Source organism: Hemicordylus capensis, chromosome 1 (assembly GCF_027244095.1).
Source record: "Hemicordylus capensis ecotype Gifberg chromosome 1, rHemCap1.1.pri, whole genome shotgun sequence".
NCBI classification, from domain to species: Eukaryota; Metazoa; Chordata; class Lepidosauria; order Squamata; family Cordylidae; genus Hemicordylus; species Hemicordylus capensis.
Genome location: NC_069657.1, coordinates 174634370 through 174652873, shown reverse-complemented (window position 1 = coordinate 174652873; position 18504 = coordinate 174634370). Strand labels below are relative to the sequence as shown.

The following is an 18504-nucleotide window of genomic DNA, read 5'->3' as shown; positions in this document are numbered from 1 at the left end:
TCCACCGCTCGCAAGCTGCTTACCCACTGCTCGCACCACCTGGCTCCCCATCCTGCCTCCTTTTTCAGGCCACAACATGTCTAATGATGTCACCATTCTGGTACATGTTCTCACTGCCCCATCCCAGTGAGAGCAGGTGCCTGTGTGGTGATGTCATTAGACGACATTACAGCCTGACAAAGATAGCCAGGCCAGAGGTGGGTGACCAGCTGACTAGGGGGGACCACAAAGGACAGCAGGCCCCATGCCCATGGGACAGGAGGGAGGGCATGGCAGGGGCACTGGACCAATTCACAGGCAGCCTAGGATCATTTGTGTCCCGCCCACACCCCCTTGCTCAACAATGGCCATGCTTCTGCAAAGAATAGGGGAGTATGTACATTTTGTATACATGTTAGTGCAAGTATAGATGATATATAGCTGAAATAATGCTTTTTAAAGTATAATTGTCTGAACTGAGTTATGAATCTAGTTATAACTTAGACATTGGTGTTACTCAGTTTTTAAAACAAACAGATGCAAAATCTCCTGGTAGTAAACATATTTGCATGACAGAGGAATTCCCAATAGTCTATCAGAATACAAACTTTAGTTTGTGAAAGCAAAAGTAATGTGTGGTTTAATTAACTCTCTGACCAATATTGCTCTCTTTTTATTACAAAATCTGTAAGTTGCAACTGGATCCACATACACTTCTGCATGACCAAGCCAACAAGTATATCAGCTGCCCATATAAGCAGTTTGTTATAACCTTTCTCTGAAATGCGGCATAGTTTGCATTCATTAACTCTTTCCCCCCTTGCACTAATAAAGTGCATGGCTTTCAAATTATTGGTAGGTATGAATACATTTAGGAGGAGAAATCTGGTTTTTGTTAAATATATGATAAAATGAATTTTAAAACCCTCTTAAATCCTTGAGGAAAGCAAACCGCACTTGCTTAGAATGATTTTATTTCAGACTTGTCATTTTTGCTTTAGTTACACAGTGCTGATAATTTTATCTTCCCAATCTTTTAAAATTAAACCCTAAATTTAGCCACAATTCTATTATAACTTTTAAAAAGCAATAAATCATGCTGCTGAGGGGAAAAATATATATATATATATTCGCAATCTGCTACCATATCTTGGGGTATGTGACACCTCATTAGAAAACTATTAGATAATAGAAAATTTCGATATTGGGATGCATTGAATGAAAATTTACAACTCAAATTGCCCATGGCATAACATTAAATCAAAATTATTTGTAGTTTTTAATCTCATCTCACAAAGCCCATTTTTTCATGCCAAAAATTTAAAGGTTAGTGATAGAATAAAAAATCCTGTTTTGGAATATATTGAGTGTTATTGTATAAATATACAATGTTTTTCATTTTTGGCATCACATATTGTTTTCAGTACTGAAATTATTTACAGTGACAGGCCAAAATGCAGGTGGGCACCCTAATATGGCAAACTACCATGACTGGCACATGAAAAGTTCATTATTTTACACACTGATCCATTTGGTGGATCAAGATCGATGTCTAGTCAGCTGGAAGTTGATTAATAAGTTGCTTTGATTTATTTATTAAGGCTGCAATCCTAGGAACACATTACCTGACAGTAACCTCCTCTGAAAACAATGACCAGCATCCAGAGTAACAACCTGCATGTGGGAGGACATTACACTAGTGCAAAGCTGTCTCACTAGCTAGTTACATTAAGTCTGGAGTTTGTGTTCCAGACTATAGTACTGTTGCATAAGTGCAAGCCTGTGTGCAGTTGCACAGCCGTTGTGCAACCATGACACACCTCATTTGTTTTAATGGCAATTTTTGTGCAATAGTGCAATTCTGCAAATCCCCATTTTAACGTAACTAGCAGCGATATAGGGAGATGCTGAAAGGCATCATCTCACACTCTGCAGGAGATGGCAATGGTAAACCCCTCCTGTATTCTACCAAAGACAACCGCAGGGCTCTGTGGTCGCCAGGAGTCAACAATAACTCGACAGCACACTTCACCTTAGCATAATAGTCTTCCCTCCGCTTGCAGTTCCTTGCTCTAGATGCCGGTCAGTAAATATGCGTAAGATTGCGCTGCACTTCAGCTTTCTTTAGACTTAGTTTTTTAAAATGTTTTAGTAGCCAGACTAAAGTACTGTGAGCAATAAAAAGTACTGCGAGCAATAAAAATGCAGACCTGTTATTTTACCACTCTGCTCTCAGTGGTATTGCTGTAAAAGCCATATGGGCATGCTACTTAATATCTTAATTCCTTAGCCCAGTAAGTGGTATTGAGATGATAATTGTAGTGTTTTAAGAGAAGGGGAAAAAAAATTATCCTCTTGGATGATGCATTAGCAACAAATGGGTTGATAGTAAGGTGGAATGTCCTTGTAAGCAGGACACCAAGTAAGGGATTTGAAAGGGGAAAGTAATCAATCTTAAACGATCAAATTAATTTTATGATACTCTTTAACAACCATTAGAGCTGTTTCAGTCATTGTGGTCAGGATTCCATCGGTAGTTCTGGAGTTGAAAGGTTAATCACTCATTTACTAAGCCATGCAGCTTTCTTTCATTTTTCATTCACAATTATTCTCATTTGTTATAAAACCTAAACTCATGCATTATGTCTGTCAATTAAAGTTATTAAATCATAGATTTTTAAATAATAAAATCCATATACTAGCCCTCAGTCATTGAAGGCCCACTATTAAGTGGCCTGAATGTGACCAATTCGATTTCCATGGCAGCTGAGCCTTTGGTTAACTTTGCCATTCAGCGAGGTCATTCACACAACCAAAAACTGTGTTCTACCCGGGTTTGGGAGCTGTGTGTGCTCCCAATTTTTGGTTGTGTGGAAGCAAGGTAGGAGGGAAATCTGGGTAAATTTCCCTCCTACCTTGCTTCCACACAACCGAAAATTGGGAGCACAAATAGCTCCCAAACCCGGGTAGAACACAGTTTTTGGTTGTGTGAATGACCTCAGCAGATGTTTCTTTGGGGAACTCTAGATATTCAGTTTGTTTCCTGAATGTACTGCATTTCTGACTGGGGAAGCAAAGGCTCTTCAGTGGGAGAGCAAATTCTTTGTTGCCGAACCAGTTGCAGGAGATCTAGCTGGAGTTGAGCTGGTGCAGTGAAGGATTGGTAGTATTCAATGAATAGCTACGAGTGGCTTCGAGAGTTATTAATGGATGCCGCTAGCTGGCTTTCATCATTTCTGCAGTTGGCTGTCAGCATTAATAATGTCTGTTGCTCAAATGTTAGGGGACCTCTTCTGTTCAACCTGCCTAGGTACTGGATTTGAAGACTGTTGGTGTGGGGGGGGGGCAGCATTTCACTAAAATGGGGACAATTTGGAAGTGGAGCCTGTGGATTTCATTACCGTCTCCCCCCATCTTTTCTTCAACAGTCAAAAAGCACTGTTCATGTGGATGGGGAGAGATGTAGGCTGTATTTGTACCTCTAGCATATGCAGTTCTCCCGTCAGGGCTCTTATTTCAGACACAGCTAACAAAAATCATCAACCAACTGTGGAAGTGATTATTCTGTTTGTTCACACACCTCAGAACTCCAGCCTTTTTCTCGCCCTTCATCAGCACATGGAGGAGGAGCAGGCATTGCTCCCAACCAGTGCATAACTCCCTGTTGTCTGTATTTTGGAGGATACAAGGATGACCTCTGTGCATGTACAATGTGTAGCATCTTGACCTGTTATCAGGAACCCTGGCACTCTGTCATAGTTCCTGTCTGTCTGCCCAAGCCCTACATGCATACAGTTGTACACTTTTAGAACCTGTTCTTCTGCCTAGTGTCTGGAGGGCTGAGACTGGAGGCTCTATGCTAGGCATTCCCCTCCAAATGTTGATGGAGCATCTAGAGGGGGAGCAAGAGAAGAGGACTTCTGTAAACAAGGCATTATTGAGTGTTCTTGCACAAAAGGGAAAGGGAAAGTGTGCCATTGAGTCGGTGTTGACTCCTGGTGACCCCAGAACCCTGTGGTTGTCTTTGGTAGAATACAGGAGGGGTTTACCATTGCCATCTCCTGCCCAGTATGAGATGACGCCTTTCAGCATCTTCCTATATCGCTGCTGCCCGATATTGGTGTTTCCCATAGTCTGGGAAACATACCAGCAGGGATTCGAACTGGCAACCTCTGGCTTGGTAGTCATCTTCAAATGTTAACATTTTTTTCACCAATAATTTTGTCACCCCCCACCAATTTTTGATGTCAGAAAAGCATCACCTCAGAAGAGAAACTAGGATCTATGCTCTCCAGTGGCAAATAGGTCTCTCTGTAATAGTAATGCATATCTTCTAAAGACTTCTCTCTCAGATTATTTGCATTAAATACCTTCAATTCCAGGGACATAAAATTGCACATGCTGCTTGCTGCATAACATGCTATGTCAACTAGGGGTGCATATTCCATCTCCCTATGTTTCCCCACAACGTTATAACTCAGATCTTTAATCATGGTTACCTATTTGCTCACTGGAGGGGAAATATTTACGGGTGAAAAAATGCAATGCATTTCATTTATTTAAAATGTTCCGTTTGTTGCTATGTAACAGGTAAAAACCTGGAAAAAATGTTTAGTGATGAAGAGAAAACATCCTTTATTTGTACAATAATAAATTGTGTCTGTAGGCTGCATGAAAATGTATTAAATCACTGCTTTATGTGTGTCCATGCATATACACAACTGATAGAGAGGGAAGTAGAAACACATCTGCTACCCCCCAGCTCCCAAAACTGACAAAATACTGGATCTGCCCTTATGTATGCATGTTTATAGGAGCATTAGCAATAAACATGCAGCCCCCTTTTGTCAACATTGTGCTGACTATGTGAACATCAAGACCAGGGCTGGAAAGTGTGCAGTCCTTCGGGACAGAATATGAGGTATGTCCTCGTCCCCTCTATGCATTGAATATATATAAAAAAAGTGTTGGACACTTATTGTTGGACTGCAAAATGGCTCCAAGTGCTTAGAGCCATTTCAATAATCAGCTTGAACTTATTGTAGCTATGGCTTCTCATTCATCTGTGATCAGAAGCAAACTGTCCAGGTGCCTAACTCAGATGTTCATTGGCATCTGTGCTGTTTGTGGTGGCTGATGGGTCCTAAGGTGGTTGGTGGTTCACTGAATGCGAGACAGATCTGAATTGTGACAATGCTATGATGAAACTTACAAATGCAAGTGTAAAAACCCATGCCAAAAGTAGAACTTGCCCGCCCCCCACCCCCAGGCAACTAAAAGGGAAAATGAGGTAGGAATATCACTCACCCCACCATTTCTAAGGATTAATGAATTCTAAGCAAAAAAACTTGAAGCAAACCTTGAACACTCCACTGTGAGGTAGGGTCATGTGAGACCATTTTGTGTTCATATTCACACCTATAGTGAGCATTAGTGGAAGAGGCAAACGAAAGATGGAGATACTAACTAGGTTTGTTAGAAAAAGAAGCAAAAAGTCAAATGTCAGATATTATCTTTCATAGATGAAGAGTCAGACAGAATCCAGAAGTTTAAGAAATGTGGGATAATCATTCTTGGTTGGGTTAGGTTTTATAGAGATGATTAATACAGCAGAGCATGGAGCAATCTCTCAGTTATTCTCCCAATTTAAATTAGAGTCTCTCTTTCACATAAGTCTACTGTTCTTTGACTTTTTACTGCATTAAGTGTTATTATAAATGACATCTTTCTAACACTCTGAATGCAGGTTAGCTTTCCCAAAAGTAGTGTTTTAATGAGGTTGTCACCATAGCAACTTTGCTTCAAATGGCATGTATGAGACTTCTTAAAATGTAGGTATCTTTTGCTAAAAAATAATAACTACTGGAAGTTATGTAGCAAACTTCCCTGTTTGTTCCATTATGTTATTAACACAGCCCTCTGATGTTTTCTGTGATATTATTTCACAAAAAGATAACAGAACAGTCACTTAAGAGCAAGATGTTTCCTTTATACTAAACTGGAGGGCCGTATGGAAACTGAAATTGACACAATGAATCAGAACTCTCACAGTGAATTTGCCGAGCAATGCAAATAAGTTATATGGGCTCATACCACAGAGGTCCTTAATAAAGATGTATGAAAAGTGGGTGCTACCTGTACTTTTACAGGTAGCAGGTTAGGGATTGATCATGGGACCTTCAGCCTGCAAAGCATGTGCCATGGCTGATGAAGGATACACGCAGGGAGACATTTAACAGGTGCATTTTCCCTAATCACTTCCTAGAGATGTCCCTGATGACTTTCTACCTGATGCATCTCTGATCAAGGCAAAGTGTGGGTGCATGGGGCCTCATTTCTAAAGCCATCATCATATACCAGACAGTGTAAAGTCTTTAAGCTTATATGGCGCGGAAGTTAAGATGAACAACTTAATTTGCAATTTCCATTCTTTTTAGAGCACGTCGAAATATAAAGCATCTTAAACCAAAGGTTTTTGGATTACTGAATAATTATGTCCCTGAGGGTACAGATGCTACTGCTGCATTAGTGCATCCCTTGACTGTGCTCACACAGCTTTAGTCACGAGATCAGCCATAGTAACCAGGGCTGTGCACATGAGCTGTAAATATTGGTCACATGTTGCCAGCGAATTTTCACAACAGAAAGAAGAATTTACATGCAAGTCTACAGCCCATAGCCTATCTCTTCTTTCTAGAGTCCACAAAGGGAGGCAATTGGTCATGGAGAACACATGCCTGAGGGTATACATCCTCGGTGTCCATTTTACCACCACCTTAGCTCCAGCCAATATGGACCCTCTTGCCAACCAGCTCCAGAGAGTCAGTTATGAAAAGTGTCTTCCAGGAGCCAGCAAAGCTCCAAAGGACAGTTGATGTTTGAGTCCTTTTGCCCACCAGGTCTATGGAGCCACTGTGAGGGAACGGTGCTCCCACATAGTTTAAATTATATCAGGGGAAGAAATTGGCCTTGGAACTTGTGCCCTTAGGCATGCATTCTCCAATTCCAGCTTGCTTCCACAGACAATTTGGCACAGCTAAATATCTGTGGTAGTCTAATGATGATCTATCTGCACCGGATATTCTGCCTCTGGATATTCAGCTAAGATGTTCCACAAGGACATGGTAGTTTTTAATGTAGACTGTGAACAGTATTGAGCTGGCCCCAAATACCCACATGATGAATCTATTAATATAGAGCTAAGTAAAAATTTACACAAAACGTTGTGACCTGGAATAGTCCACTCAAGTCTATTACTGTGGAGTAAATAGGTAGTGTCTTGCAGACAGAGTGCTATTGTGTAGGGCAAATTTGATAGTCATGATTATCATGAAAATCACTGAGCAAAATGTACTGAACTTCTTAATATCCCTTTAAACTATTCCTGCCTAGTACAGATTGTTTTTGTGAAAGCATTTTTAAAATGATAAGATGTTAAAGAGGGCACATTTTAGGCATATTTTTCACAATGTGTAACTTGTTTGGAATAATTCACATGCTGTTCAAAGCACATACATATACATAATAGATTACTTTGAACAAGAAAAACAGATTTTGATATTTAGAAGCACCATTTGCTTCTTTTCCCCTGCCTAAAAACATGCTGGGAATGTCAATCTGCTTAGTTTATGCAAAAGATGATTTGCTTCTTAAGAACAAAAGGTAGATGTACAGAATCCAAGGGAGGAACCCATCTGGGAGTCTGCCTGGCTGTCAAAACATAGCCAGCTCAAGCCAAAGGGAGTTGGAAGGTGTTCATTTAGTATTTCGTTAAGTTGGTTCAGTATGATAAAATGCTGTCTCATTTCTTTTAAAACGTGTAATATCTCAGAAAACATCCCTAACCATGCTGCATGTAACATGCTGTATGTTACTTAAGCTCATGCTATACAGCTGTGAGCTTGTTTTTTCTTTGTTAAATAAGGTGTGGGGCGCCAGTCCAGACTCAGTGATGGAAGAGCTGGTGTTAATTCTTTGTCCTCACCCTAGTATCACTTCATATCACCCTCCACCCCCACATGCCTTCAACTGTTGTGGCTGAGGATTATGGGAGTTGTAGTCCAACGTTTGGAGACTCACGGCTGGAATCCCCAATCTAAGCTCACTACAACTTGTGGCCGCGAATTATGCATGGTATGAAGAAGTAGTGTGTGCAACATGGCTTTGTGAAGCTGGCTGAATTTGTTCTTCTTTTTGCCTCTGTCATTATGGGATGTCTGGGAAGGGGAAGTAGTGTAGCCTGACAAGAAATGTTTGGCCAAAAGTACTAAATTTGGAAGATGAAATGATTAGGGCACTTAATACTCTGCCCCCACATTTGCCTTTTACCCAGCTTGTTGTCCTGGGCAAATCACTTATAGCTCAGCTTCACTTGCCCACTGTAAAGTGCATGTAGGAGCAACTAATCAAATTAGTAGTTTGATGTTTGGGTCTTGTACCCTACTTCTTTTTTGTGCTCATTAGCAGTTATGGGGCTCATGCCTTGCAGATTGTGAGGGAAAGACTATGAGACTGCTCCCTTGGCATCTTAATGCTGCAATAGGGTTAAGTATGATATCTGCTTCCATTTGTGTCTTGGCCTTGGTTGCAGAAATCTGCAGTTAAATCTGCTATTATGCAGATTTTGTCTGTAAGGGAATGTTATGATTGATGACTTTCTAAATTAGCAAGAGTGTAGGAACTAATATAGATGTAAAACTGATCTTTGCAAGATATTCTCAAAGCCATTATTCACTGAATAAGATTGTAAATGAAGGAATGATATAACCATCAAGTTCTCTAGGCAAATAAAATTTTCCTCTTTGTTTGCCTTTAGGAAGTGACTGTATCTTGTTCCTTACAATTGATTGACCTGTGGGGCTTCCAGCTATCTTCAGACAGGGGATATTTAATGATGTGACAAAGGTGGGGAACGGAAGCCTCGCTAGCAGATGGGAAAGTAGGGCAAATTGGGTTTCTACTGAATGTTAACACAAAGATTCAGTAAGGCTGAATCCTATGCACACTTATTTGGAAGTCAGTACCATTGAACAATCTCAAACTTACTTTCAAATAATAATGCATGATAGGTCTAAGCCGCCTTCTGAGTTTCCAAGATGGATATAAGCAAAGCAGGTGGGATGGGCAAGCTGAGAATGGAAGAGAGGAAATACCAAGTGACAAATCACTATTACATGCCCAGGGGAAAGTAAAACCCAAAATAAGTAAGTGTTGCACAGACAGGGGTTAAAACTAGAAAGATCTCAACAAACACAAATTTGGGATTCATGTGATCATTGGAAGGAAGGAAAGGAAGGAAGGAAGAGAAAAATCTGTGAATTGTGTCTATAGCCTCCAAAGATTTTTTTTATTCCCCCTGCAGATCTATAAAACAAACTCACATTCATATTCAGTAGAAATCCCTGAAGCTGCAACCTTTTGCTAAGTTAGATGTAAAAGAAAAGAAGTGGGGAGAGGGAAAACCCACACCTTTACACCAGAATATAGCATATACCTCCATAAAAGACTGTTGAATAGAGCTGTATTATCTAGAGATTTTGTCCTGACCCAAATTCAGGCTTCCTGCTGCACTGTCGCAGTCCCAAACTGGACAGTTCAGATGTCTGAATTTTTGCTCAAGACGTCTAACAATTGCAGGTCTGAAAGGTTGCAAGGTTTGTAGTCTTGTCATATGAAAATGTTGAGGTTTCTTAAATTAGTGGACTCAAACAAAAACATTCACTCTCTCCACCACACCACCACCCCCCGCCCAAATTGTGCATATAGTGGCTGACGTAATGTGTACTGCAACAGAGCCCAAAAGCTCTGTGTAACTTGGGGCTGCTGCAGAGCCAGAAGGCAGCTGTAATCCTCAAGAGAACTGGAAGCTCTGCAGTCAGCATTGTCACTGTTTCTCCCATTTGCAACAATGGGAGAAACAGCATTAACGAGGATGGGACAACAGCATTAACACCAATTAGCGACAATGAGAGAAACAGCATTAACAGCAATTGCTTGTCCTCTCCAGCTGCACAGCTCCACAGCAGCCCCAACAAAGAGCATTCTGGCTCTGCTAAAGTAAGTATCATGTCAACAATTACATGTCAGTATTTGGGTAGCTGTAATAAATCACATAGTTACTAATGGCTGCAAAGAGTAATTAAAGTTCAAACTAGATGTGACCTTAAACCTCTCCCCCCACCCCCCTCGGATGATTTGAACCATGGCACAAATGGAGAGGGGTTGAACACTTTACTTCTGTTCTGCAGTTCTGTGAAAATCTCCCAAGTTGCTCTCTGTCCCTATGAAAAACTGTTATAAATGCAGCAGCTTCCCTCCTGCAGGGTGGGGGTGGGGGGCAGTGGGAATCAGTGGCATTTTTGTCAGGACTGTATCACAGAACAAAACTGTAAAAATTCGCTCCATATAATGGTCCAAATCCAAATTAGGGACTGATGCACCTTCTATCAAAAACACAGAAACAGATGGGAGAGCAATGATACCTTAAAGGCCATATGTAATTTAATACATAGTTTACTTTTTTCCTTGGCTATTAACTAAAGTGACAATTGCTCCATTAAAGCTCAATAGATCTATAGTACCAAAATGACAATGATGAGTACTGGATTAGTCCCCTGCTCTTGTCTGTCCTGACGTATGTCTGCTGAACATATGCCATGAACTAAACAACCTCTTCTCTGCAAACCAAAGACTGGAAATGTTCCCATCACTTCCCATTATAACAAAACACCAGGCTGTTCTACAAGAATTTAAGAAGTATCTGCCTGCCAACAAAGCAACAAGCTTGCCCATCTCCCTGCTATCTAAGTACACATTCAGAAAGGCAATACCATCCTGAATGGCCTTACATTAGAAGAATTTTTTTTAAGGGGTTTGAAAACCATTACACACTATTTGGGGGGGAGAGAAGCCTATGTAATTCCACAACGTGCCTGAACAAGCCAGAATTCTCAACACAAACAACTCAGTATTGTGTGTGGAGCGGGTGGAAGAACAGTACAAGGCTTACCTTGAACCCTCTCCAAGCCTCTCTTTCAGCCGTTTAGATCACTGCAAAGGAATTTGGAAGGGACTCTTTTGAGACAAAGAAGACCCTCTTCCAGATATCTCTGGAAACTAACTTCAATTGATGTGCACACTAAACTGCCAAGAGATTTTAGAGCAGGGCTCAAAACATCTGTGATCATCTCAGGAGCTACTGGCAAGGGAGTTCAGAGTAGCTACTAGTTTGTAAAAACATATTTGTTTGTTATAAATATAGTTAGCTGATTTGATGGAAAAGATTTTTATCAGACTTGACTAGTCAAGTTCTAGGGTTGTATAGACTTCTCTCTTCTACAGCTGAAGAAACTCTTGGCTTTTCCAGAAATTTCTAGAGCCTTACAAGTTTACTATTACTTAGAGTTGTGGCAGGGGGAACCTTGCATTGTAATTAAACCCTTTTTGAAGGGGATATTGCTCTTCTCAAAATGGTTTGTCTAAGGTTAGAAGGTTAGCAAGAAAGGGCCAATCTTAAAAGCACTCAGCTCTGCTTACGTGCCCCTCTTTGCTTTCCACCGAAGCCCTTTGACGTTCCTGCTTTGTCCTGGGTATGGTTTCTTAAATGTGGCCACACTGACCTTATGAGATTCCAAAGGACTTTTGTTGCAGCCCCCAAGGCAGCATTTACTTTTGTATGGCATCCCAATGCTGTGACTGCAACTGCCATGTGTATCCTGCAGTGCACCAACAATACTGTGCGCCAAGTATTTGAGAACCATTGACACAGGATATTTCTCCTTTATTGGCTCAGCAGCCTGTAGGGCTTCTGCCTTGGTGCAAGGGCAAGGGAACATTGGGGCTTCTTGTGTCAAAGCCTGGCAGGCAGTTTTGTGCTTTGACACCAATATACCATAGACCAGAGCTTCGAGTCAAGGTTTACCAGCTAATTTTAAAGAACCATCTCAGCTTTACCTGCTAACTCTTTCTGACACATGCAGCGTTATGCAGAACTTAGGTGACCAGCAGGGATGAGTCATCAACAATTCTCTTTGACATAATATTTTCAATTTCAGTCCTAACCCCCTTGCTCATTTATAAGCAGCTGCTGATTTGATAATGATAATTTCTCACGATAACCTCATTAAGCTAGGATCCTTGTTTACTCACAGTCCTTGGCTGCCAGCAACAAACTACAAAAACTAACCAATTAAACAATAAAAATAAAAGCCATAAAATCAAATTTCTTGCTGATTTTCTTACACACTATTCAAATTCAGTCAGCAGGGAATATGAATGCTGCATATGTGATATGAATTTAAGTAATATATGACTGGTAGCTTTGTTACAAGCCTAAAGTAGTAAATTCTTTACTCATAGCGGGACTTTTTTAATATAAAGCTGAAGTCAGGATATCAAAAGATTAGAGCAGACAATTGCATGTGAAAAATGAGTATATAACAGTATGCTAGATTATATTATTACTAACCATTGTACAGAACAGGTTTTTGTAACGTTTCTGTACAATGAGTGTCTGTTTACTATAGGTGCTTTAATAATAATGATCATAATTAATTGTTGTTGTGAACACAATTCATATGCAAACTACTTCACAACTGTTACCTTAGTCATGCTAACAACAGCAGAATCAGGAAGGTGATTCTTATTCTCATTGTATGATCAAAAATGAATGTGAAAGAGTGTGTGTGTGTGTGTGTGTGTGTGTGTGTGTGTGTGTGTGTGTGTAGCTGGGATTGGGATGATTTGTATTGGGATGAGTGTATTGTTAGTGTAGGCACAAAAAATGTGCCTGTAAATTTCCCCACTTCATGGCTGGTAGCTCAGGGCTGGCGCCCTTGGGAAGTTGCCAAATTGCTTAACAAATAATAATACAGTGATACTAATAATAGTAGTAATTGGGTCTACAGAGGGCCAGCTGCCAATCCCTAAGGTGACCTGAGTAGTGGCAGAGTGACTCTTGGTTGAAGGGGTCAGTTTTATGCCTCTTACTCTTACTCCTACAGGGACCAGCAAACTTCCCCCACACACACACCCTTACAAGGCCAATACTTCTTTAGCAGTTCCTGCATCTTCACAGGAACCTATGAGGGCAAGCTCCCATTTACAGGAGAACAGAATGTGGCAATATAATCTCCTCCTCATCTGCAAATGGAGTCTTCCTCTTCGAGCGACCAAAAAGTCCCACTGTGATGGACCTTGAGGAGTAGGGAATCAGTAGCCATGTAGCGACAGGCCTGCTCTGCAAAGGGCCCCCTCAGGCCTGGAAACAGTCTTGCTAATTACAGCTTGTTGTTGGGCTATTTAAATTGGGGCATTGATACAGAGTTAACACTGATATCCTCATTCCACAGCTCCACATTGCCTCCCCACAGTTACGTTTTGGGAAGACAACCCTGGGAGCTCCTGACACAGAACTCTAGTGTGGCCCTCAATCCTGCCTAGCAAATAATACTAACAGCAACAATAATAGTAATTATTCTTAAAGCACCTACAGTAACTAGGCACAGTATATGAATCAAAATAAGTGGCCAGTTTGGATGATACTTCTTCGGCCTGCCCAACTGCATACAATAGGGATGTCTGTGTGCCATAAGCCAGTATTAAGCTAGTATTTGTAGCGTGTGCAGCAGAGCTGCTTGGACGAATGATCCCCATGTGCTTAGGGAAAGGTGCTCTGGCACACTGGGAGGGAGAAAGGATATGCACCTTTATGAAATGCATACATCCTCATTGCATGTGGTTGGGCCCATTGGAAAACTATTATCTTAATCAACTCAAGAACAGGCCCTGTACTCAGGATCAAGTGTAGAAATCAAGACTCCGAAAGGGCTGTGGAAGTAAAAGTAGCAGAGACAGTGCGTGAATAAGTGATTTCTTTAAAATAGGTATTTAGAAAGAATGTTTTTCCTTGCGAAAAGTGCCTTCCTCACAGAAACTCCAGTGTCAGTGATTATTATTCTAGTCTAGTCTTTGCCTGACTTCTGGTTTTCTGTGTGGTTCTTCCAGTGTAAGAGTATTCCATCATGTAAATCTACAGTCTGGGGTTACATGGCCAAGCCTCAGATTGGCACCCTAAGTGAAAATTAGCCCAAGGGAGGGATTTGGCTGCAGTGATTCAGTGGTAGAAAAACCGATTCTATACATGCTCAGAAAAGCACTTTAAAGCATTTTAATTATTATTTTTGGGGGGAAAATCAGAAGTATAACTCTCTTAATATTTCAAGAAAAGCAACATGGAGACTTGTGGTATCTTAAAAACTGATAAATACACCATGGCATGAGCTTTCATGAACTAAACTTATGAAGCGGGCACTCGCCACAGAAGCTTGTGCCAAATGTACATTTGTCTGGCATGATTCCACATGCAGATGGTGCAACCACAACACAAAAGAAAAAGCTGCTAAGAACACAAGAACTCGTATTTGTGAGGAAAAGAAATAGTTTCATTGTTTTTTTCACAATAATTTAAAGTTTATAAGGTAATTGTGCTTCATTAGACAACATTGGATTTTTACTTTGTCTTCTCAGCTTCATCAATAGTAAGCAGAGTATGAATATAACTAATTGAAATGGACTGGCAGATAGATAATAATCTGTACAGAAATCATTTGAATTGTTATAATACCTAGAGGAAAAGTCATGTCAAAAAGAATGACATGAAATGAATACTACAGCTTTATATATGTATGTATGTATGTATTCATTTTATTGTTGAATTTCTATATCTCCTTTCATTAAAAATTCCCAAAGCAGTTTGAGCTTGGACTCACTGTGGCTTTTATTTTTCAACAGGCACACTGAAACATTTTGTGACTTGATGCCTCTGCCCTATGGTAGGTGTAGGTAGCAGTGTAAGAACTCATATTAATACAGCTACCTCAGTATCCCAGTATCCCATGCCTGTCAAATGAAGCTACCCTTTAGTTCAGTACATCTGAAGCTATCACAAGTTTGGGCCCCTCTCCTGCAGCTGTGGTGTGTTCAAAAGCCCAGTGGCTGCCTCAGACCCGAGGAGATCTTCCCTGATTTTGTCTGTGCGACATCAGTCTTTGTCACTCTTTAAGGTAATTTTCAGATAATATTACAAACCTGCACTGTGAATACACAGGCCTGACTGAAGGAACACCTTTCCCCAACACCATTCTTTGTTCCTCCCAGTGGACCCAATTGGACAGACTCAACTGGACAGCATTTGATTAATGAAAATCTAAACCAGCTTCTTTAATGAATATCCGGCTATTTAATAAATATTAGAAAGCAACATCTGTTTAAGTACTGCCCACTTTCTTAAAAAGCAATTGTTTGTTTATTTATTTATTAGATTTATATACCCCTCTTCCAAAATGGCTCAGGGCGGTTTACAATGCGGTAAAACAATTAAAAACAAGTTAACAGTTAAAATCAAATTATAAAAACAGAATAAAACCAATTAAACCATTCAAACAGCTAAAAAACCCTGGAAAATCAAGGAAGCAATTTTAAAACAGTTTTTCTATCATTTAAAAACCCTGGAAGGCCAGGCCAAACAGATAGGTTTTAAGGGCTCTCCTGAAGGACAGTAATGATCTCAAATTACAAATTTCTGCCAGGAGTGCATTCCACAGCCCAGGAGCAGCTTCAGAGAAGGCCCGCCTCTGAGTCACCACCAGACGAACCAGTGGTAACTGGAGACAGACCTCCTCAGATGACCTTAATGTGCGGTGGGGATCATGTAGAAGAAGGTGCTCTCTAAGATAACTCGGACCTAAGCCATTCAGGGCTTTAAAGGTAATAACCAGCACTTTGTATTTTGCCCGGAAACATATTGGCAGCCAGTGTAACTGTTTCAAAACCAATCTGGCTGCTGCATTTTGAACTAACTGAAGTTTCTGGACTACGTACAAAGGCAGCCCCATGTAGAGCGCATTGCAGCAGTCAAGCTGGGAGGTTATCAGTTGATGCACCACTGTTTTGAGGTCATCCTCTTCAAGGAAAGGGTGCAGCTGTCGAATCAGCCGAAGCTGATAGAAAGCACTCCTGGCCATGGCCTCCACCTGAGAAACCAGGGTGAGGCCTGGGTCCAGCAGTACTCCCAGGCTACGCACCTGCTCCTTTTGGGGGAGTGTAACCCCATCCAGCACAGGAAGATCTAACTATCCCCTCAGATTCTGAGCTCCTACAATGAGCACCTCCATCTTGCTTGCATTCAGCTTTGATTTGTTATCCCTCATCCAGCCCCTTACTGCCTGTAGGCAGGCATTTAGAGAATGAGTGCCATTTCCTGAAGATGAAAAGGAGAAGTAGATTTGGGTGTCATCAGCATACTGATAACACCCAGCACAAAATCTCCTGATGTCCTCACTCAGCAGTTTCACATAGATATTAAAAAGCATTGGTGACAGAATGGAGTCCTGGGGGACTCCATATAACAGTTCCCATTTTGAGGAGCAACTGTCACCAAGCTCCACCATCTGGAATCTACCCAAGAGATAGGAGTGGAACCACTGCAAAGCAGTGCCCCCTATCCCCAATTCCCCCAGGTGATCCAGAAGGATACCATGGTTGATGGTATCAAATGCTGCCGAGAGATCCAAAAGAACCAGCAGAGTCATACTCCCTCTGTCGATTCCCCAGTAAAGGTCATCTATCAGGCTGACCAAGGCTGTCTTAACCCCATAGCCAGCTCTAAAGCCAGTTTGAAATGGGTCTAGATAATCAGATTCCTCCAAGACTGCCTGGAGCTTGTCGGCCACCACCCTCTCAATCACCTTGCCCAACCAAGGGAGATGAGATTGGCCTGTAACTGTCCATCACTAAGGGATCCAGGGAAGGCTTCTTGAGGAGTGGTCTAACCAATGCATCCTTCAGACAAGGGGGCACCCTACCCCCCCCCCTCAGCAATGCATTTATGATATCAACTAGGCCACCTCCAACAATTTCCCTGCTAGATAGAAGCAGCCAAGTCGGGCAAGGATCCAGAGAGCAGGTGGTAGGCCGCACTGCCCCAAGCAGCTTGTCCACATGCTCAGGAGTCACAGATTGAAACTGATCTGATCTAATACTGTAAGAGGGATCGGGAGACACCTCCTCCGTGGACCCTGCAAAAATAGTGGAGTCCAACTCCGAATACAGGAGATATTGTTCACAAAGAACCTACTAAAAGCACCACCCCCAGCACAGTACTTCCAGTGACTGTTGCTGGTGTGTGTCTTATGTTTCTTTTTAGAATGTGAGCCCTTTGGGGACAGGGAACCATCTTATTTGTTATTTCTCTTTGTAAACCGCCCTGAGCCATTTTTGGAAGTGCGGTATAGAAATATTATTGTTATTGTTATTGTTATTATCACAGCAGAATGACCCTGGGAACTGATTTGAGGTTAAAGGAGCAGAAATCAAACTCTTCACAACCCGGGATAGCTCCACTGAGCACGAACCTGCAGTCACAATGTGCACAGACCAAAATCTCTTTTTTGCTGCACGCCCCGCACCGCATAAGTCTTCAAATGGGTCACATACTGTATTCTGTCAGATTTGAACAGAGTTCTCCTCCACTTGTGCTCTAGTCACCTACCCAACTGCTTCAGCCCCTGCAACTCCTCAGTATACCAAGGGGCCATTTTTTAAGCAGGTCAGAAGGGACACTTAGGACCAAACATGTCTATTGCCCTGATGAGTTCCAGGTTCCCACCAGGGCATTGACAGAATCACCAGCCGCACCAACATCAAAATCCTCCAAGCCTTTTCAAGTCCCATTGGGTCCAGCAGCCTTTTTGGATGGACCATCCTAACAGGTCCACCACCCCTGCAGGGGTGGGCCTACTTACTGGAAATGCACAAAATAAAATAATCAGGTTACACAAAAGGGTGATATTAGTACAATACATGTTTCCTTTCTGTGCCTAGCATTGTCCAAATGGTTTTGCTTGTTTATAACTCTTTCCCCACCATGAGCTGCACTGTGTAGCAAGTAACACTAACAACATTTCTTTAATATGCTGGCTTTCAAAGTCACTCCAGTGACTCTCAATTGGCTTCAGTAAAAAAGGTATTGGTTTTTAGGGGGCATGTATTGCTTTTAATAACAACATACTGTCTCAGATATATTTTTATTGTTCTGAGTTAAAATACATTGATTTTGGCTGATATATATTTGGCTTCAGGCTAGAAGTATTGGTTCAAGTCATAATACACTGGAGTGAACAGGGCTCTCCCTATTGTTGCAGCAAATATCCAACCACTAAAACAAAAATGAATGCCTCTTTAACAGACATTAAATCGGCATTAATCATCCTGGCTTCTCATTCCAGCACCTGTTACTCTCTTTAGAACACAAATGTCATTAGTCTCATTCTTAAAGATGAGCCAGAATTTTAATCATATGAAAGAAAGACACTAAGGTTGTGCATAATTATTATCAGGCGCGTAACAAGGATAGGGCAAGGGGAGACAGTTGTCTGGGGGCCCCACTGCCTGGAGGGGCACCCCAGGGGCACCTCACGTGACTCCCCATTGCCCCCTGCCCAGCCCCATAGCCTCTCAGCCACTTGC

At 41.5% G+C, this 18504-nt stretch overlaps 1 protein-coding gene and 1 long non-coding RNA gene across 6 annotated transcripts in view; one reads left to right on the top strand and one right to left on the bottom strand.

The window, feature by feature from the left end:
* The window catches only part of LRP1B (LDL receptor related protein 1B), a 1420219-nt gene that overhangs the window by 29456 nt on the left and 1372259 nt on the right, over window positions 1-18504 (top strand). The gene's annotated exons all lie outside the window — the stretch shown is intronic.
* The window catches only part of LOC128327156 (uncharacterized), a 67206-nt gene that overhangs the window by 22172 nt on the left and 26530 nt on the right, over window positions 1-18504 (bottom strand). The gene's annotated exons all lie outside the window — the stretch shown is intronic.